The sequence below is a fragment of the Carya illinoinensis genome, chromosome 9 (assembly GCF_018687715.1).
Source record: "Carya illinoinensis cultivar Pawnee chromosome 9, C.illinoinensisPawnee_v1, whole genome shotgun sequence".
Lineage (NCBI taxonomy): Eukaryota > Viridiplantae > Streptophyta > Magnoliopsida > Fagales > Juglandaceae > Carya > Carya illinoinensis.
This window is the reverse complement of record NC_056760.1, coordinates 6,287,642-6,293,641: the sequence shown is the minus strand read 5'-3', so window position 1 is coordinate 6,293,641 and position 6,000 is coordinate 6,287,642.

The following is a 6,000-nucleotide window of genomic DNA, read 5'->3' as shown; positions in this document are numbered from 1 at the left end:
ACTGGTTGGTTCCTACGAGCTTTGTTGTAGTATTTCATCATGGTACAGCTACCTTTTAAGTAAAAAAGCATTATAAAATAATGCATTTATAGAACCCCACCATATTTTTTTAAGTTTAGCCCCTGTAACAAGCAATACATCAAATTCTTCTAGTGCTTCGTAGTGCGATTTTAATTGTTTATTAATTAACGATTGTCAATTGTACCAACTTCCTCTTTCTAATATTATTATTATTTTTTTAAATAAAATTTTCCCTTTCATTTGTAGATCATAGTGGATCTACCTATAAGCAAGTTGGTGACAATTATAAATGTTTGTCTTGTTTTTGGCGTCCCATATAGTCCCAGGAAAAAAATAATAATACCATAGACTAGTAAATTTTTTCAATTTAATTAAAATATAAAATATATAATAAAATCTATATCTTTTCATTAGTTTAAACTTTTGAAATTAATAGTAATTTCACATGATATCAAAGTAGAGGTCCTGAATTTGAATCTTGAGTTTACACTCTACCTCATTTAATTAAATATTCTACGTGTTGAGTTATCCATTGAGAATGAGTCTGACTCACATGTGAGGGGGTGTTAAGATATAAAATAAGTAGTAAAATTTACATCTTTTCATCAACTTAAGTTTTTAGAATTAGTAATGATTTCACATATACCATTAAAAAAAAGAAATAATATGAAATCTTTAAAAAAAATACACATATTGTGGATTAAACGATCCCTAGCTAATCATTTAATAATGTAAAAATTTCAATTAAAAATAAGAAATAATATGACATCTTAATTAACAATATTAATACGTGTATTAATTGAGGATGATGAGATCATAAACGGGGAGGGTCGTATTAATATCAGATTTTGATCATACTACTAAATCCAAAAGCATTTGTGTTATGGGAGTACGGTTCAAAATTAGTATGATTAACAACTCCGAACTCATCCATAAATTATTTTGTTGAAGAGAAAAAACATCCACGACATGAAAGGGGCAAGGCAAGAGGAGACAACTGCCACAGGACATGATGAGGTGATTGACAGCGTCTTCTCATGTTTTTCTCACCCATTCATTATGCAAGATCGATGCATGCACATATTTCCCTTGAAAATCAGATCCCTTCGGCGCACGAAGAAGAAAGAGGTCAGAATTGAGAGAAAGGATTTTAGAGAGTGCATTCAAGTTGACCGACCTCCAGACGGTTTACGAAGGGAAGTGATATTTTAATCATCTATACTAAGTATTATTTACGTAATATAATTTAATTTAAAAAATAAATTTTAAAATTAATATTTTATAAATTAAATCTTATTATTTAAATAACGTTGATGGAACTTTTAAAATAACATTACTCGAATAGCAATTCAAATCATCTTCTTATCATTATGAGTATATTTTTTATTTATTTTTTAATGAAGTCATAATGAGTACATTTATAAAAGACACTTTTGAGTGTATATATATTGCTTAAAAGGAGAACAGATAAGTGAGTCTAGATGATCAAAACGGATGTGGAAGCTAATCTAATTAAAGAGGTGATATTTCCACCATAGATGCGTGCCTTTGAAGAGAAGAATAGTGGAATAATAAAGAATAATTCTGTATCCACCTTCAACGGTTAAGCTATGCGAATAACAAGAGAATATATATATATATATATATATATATATATTTCTACTGCTGTTCCACATATATAGCTCATTTAGCCGCCCATTGACGCCAACTAGCTGAGATAGATTGCAGAGATCAGGAATAACTCTGTATATTGTATTGGAAATGTTTCTCTCTGCAGATGGGGTCCTTGGCTGGCTCCTTTCACTGTACCAAAAGAAGTATCAAGTATGTACAAACTCTTTGACTTTTTTATTCTTTTTGCTTATCATTCCTCGTGTTCTTCTATGCATTCAATCCACTACGCTAAATAAACACAAATATTTTATTTGTGTGTATGGTGAGAGTGAGAAAGAGAGAGAGAGAGAGAGTGTACTGAATAATATAGTATTAGGGTACCAATAGTGGTTGCCTCTTCGCCTTATCCAAATCAATATTCTCTGGCCTCCATGGACTGGGAATTAAGGCATGCACTTCGTATCAACAGTAGGAGACACTTCATAGTAAAATATTAATAATTCTTAAGAAAATAGAGGATATGCTGTCGACAAGGAATAATGCTACGTATAATAATAGAGTAGGTAAGTATTATATAGTCGTTTTGAAAAAAAAAAAATTTATTATTAAAAAATTAATTTTTTTAATATAAATTTCATATTTATTCACTTTTTAAAATAATTACATGACACTTACATATTTATCATTACAACTGTCATTTCTCCTCTCAAAATATATGCATGCATGCGTCACCGATTACCTAATTATTAAGTGTATCGTGTCCATGACGACCAACAGGCATTCGAAAGTACCCTTTTCAAATTTCTGCAGTGGATGGTCCTTTCGTGATTTCTTGGGGTCACCATGTTTGGAGGCATATTCAGGGCATATGCAGGTCGCCGAGCTGATAGTAATGTCTTGGTGCGGATAGAATAAATTACCCTTTGTTTTTTTATACAAAGATTGCATCTTTTTTTTTTTAAATAGAAAAGTGACCGTCAATATTCTTAAATTAAAGAATGTTATGTGCCGTTGAACAGAACCTAATTGAAGTGATGGCTTTTGTTCGGTTCTTGTCTCCCTAAATATTTGGAAATTTTCAAAAAGCCCCATAATGTTTTCTAAATAATAAATATGATCTTTTAATTTGATGCGGGTGGCCCTGAACCCATATCTAGGCTGTGTCCCTGTGCATGCACTTGCAGAGTTTCAGTTTCTTGCTACGGCGCCTGATCTGCTCATAGAATCATAGGGAACAAAGTCGAATGGCATGTATAATTTCTCTAATGGATGATGATTACATCGTGAATTTGCTTTGTGTGTTTGGTTTCATGTTACGTGTAAAAGCATATGAAATGACGAATGACTTCACCTAGTTTCTTTAAAAACGTCCTTGCGTCACTCTAGCTGTGTAGAACTTCATTGTCACATTAATTGGTATAGGTTTGTTTATAAGAAATACATAACAATCATGCCAATTGATACACGTTATGTATATTTTAAGAAAAATGCTACATGACCATCTTAAATTTGTCGTTTATATAGTCTTTTAATGTTGTTAATATATTAAAAAAATATAAATACAAAAAGGGTTAAGAGAATCTAAAATTCCAATCTTTCTTTTTTGTGTTTGCCAACACTATTTTATTTTAAATTTGTATTTTTACATTAAAAGACTGATCAGTAGCATAACTCATTTATATTTGAAATGGTTAAATGAACATAACATGAAGATTAATAAGCTAAACATGATATGAAGTGCAGGAAACAAAGAAAGCCATTGCCAAAAGTTAAATGTAATTAGGTATGGCAGCAGGCCGCAGCTGACACATGCATCAAAGAAATAAATTATAATGGAGACACAGGTCACCCTTTCAGCAATGCAAGGAAGGTCACCCCCATCGATCCTATATTTGGATGGATGAATGACATTAAAGATCATACCACTATCTATTTACTCAATTTTATATCCTATTTTTCTTTTAATCATTTAAGAGATATAAATAATAATATATATAGAGTAATGCTATATACAATCGTAGAGTTTAGAAACGTCATTCAGGCGTTTTGAAAAAAAAAAAAAGGTCTACTATTAAAAACTTAATTTTTTTCTCATTTAAATCTCGTATTTATTTAATTTTTTTAATTATAATGTATTTTCATAATTACAACTATCATTTATATATATACACTACAAGAAATCGGACCTTTTCCAGCGATTTTATTTTTGTTGAAATTAAAATCGCTGCAGTAGCATATTAAAAGCAGCGATTTTAGGATGCTGCAAACTTGTAAAACAGTAATTTTCTTTTAAGACTATTTGCAGCGATTTAGCTCTTATTACAACGAAAATTAATGCTGGAAAAAAAAACCTGTTCAATGCCGAAAATTGCAGCACTTTTTAGTGTTATTGCAACGATATTTTCCGTCCGAGTTAGCAAATGTGATTTTGCAGCAATTTAGATGTTCGCTACTACAACTCATTGCCGCGCCAAACACCTTATTTCACTTTTAGATTTCCCCCCAAGTTTTTTTTCCCTCACGTTTGCTCACTCCGACCGATTTGCAACAGTCCTGAGAAAACTTCAACCCGTTCCCATCAAGCTTCGTCGTAGCTCAATCCACCCCAACGAAAACCTAGTTTCCTTGCGTTCTCGAGTGGCTTGAGCTCCTCCACCTCTAGCCACTTTCCAACAATTTCTCCCATTAAGCTTTCATTCCATTTTCAGCGTTGTATTCGTTCGGATTTTTCAAAGAAGATTTTGAAATCCCAACGATCAAACCCTAGTTTCGTGCACACGTCCTTCCATTTTATTTGGCAATTGGCGTCTCCGTTTGGGAAGCTGAATGACTACGTTTCCACCTGCGCTGGAATAGACGATTCCGTGCCTCCATTTCTAGTCCGAAGTGCCTAGTCCTCTGTTTTCCAGAATGATCAAACGAGGCCTAAGGTATCTCCTATTTCTTGTGAATCTATGAAACCCCTTTACGAGTAGGTTGCATTACAAACGTTGTCCTTTTTCAGATGTACACTTGTATTTTTTGCTAAGTGATGGGAAACTGATGTGCATGTGCGTGTGTTTTAGGTATACTGGTTGTGTAGCTGCCTGTTGTGTTTGGAGGAAAGGGTGTGTGCATTAGATTCCCAGTGGCATTAAGCAAATAGAACTCCTGTATTTCTGAACCAGAAGCAACGATTTTCACTAAATACCCAGAAAATGCGTTTGGAACAATTTTTATTTGTGGCTGGGTTTCCAGCGTCATTTTTTCCCAGTATTGTAGGCTAGAAAATTATCCACCGATTTTGATACATTATATTTTTAACATCAGATTTTTGAACTGAAATGCTAAAAAGAAAAATAACCACATTTGCAAGTTGTGCCATTTATGCTGCAAAATGTTCCTTTCTCCATCTCATGACTGGTGGGAGTTGGTCCTGTTTTGCCAACTTATTTATGTAATTAACTTATTTAAAATATAGAAGGGCCAAGAAAATAAATGCTGAAATTAATAAATTGTAGAAACCCCCAACCTCGTGTAGTGTTGATCAAACTGCCATACTCTAACTATAGAAGATATTTGCTACCTCTAAATTGTGGTCTGGGTGTTAGGCTGCTCTAAATACTTATAAATAATTATTAGCTGAAGAGTTTGAGTGATGTTTTAAACTAGAATAACATGTATCCTTCTGCCCCCACTATGGGCATCTCTTTCAATCAATACAGAAGTTTAAGTGCATGATATTATATGCACTTTTACCATATAGGCCTGATTATGGCTTTCCTAATTAACTGCACCAAAAACTGTTCAGGTCAGGTTAGAGTGTAATAGTCAAAATTATTATATTGCCTCATAAAGCCTAGAACCTTTGATTATCACACCTCAAATTTCGCAAATCTTAGCCCACTTATGTGTTATAAAGACAGCACACATAGTTTATGTTGCAGCGATGCATGTTTTTGCTATGGCCTAACCTCTTTTCATATTGACATTCAGTGTGCTGTAGATTTAATCTGAATATATATGATTACAACTTCTCTGTGGGATAAACTAATTATTGTATAAACTCATTATCTGTTTAGTCATTTTAATTATAGGGTAGCTGGGGTGAACAGCTATCATTTCTAATCTCTTCAAAAAACAAGCAAACTTTTATGACTTGTCGGAATTGTGAGGGGGTAACTTTTGCAAATTCTGGTTTAGGTTAAAAGCTTTACAGTTGTCCAAATTTTTTCCTTTTTGATCTAAATTGAAGACCTCCTCAATTTAGAGCAAAAAGCATGCACTTGATGTGTTAGAGCTTAATTTCTTGTTGTGAGAATATATTTTGGTTTGTTTCTAAGTACCTAATCAGTAAATGTAATTATTAATACTCCATTAATATTA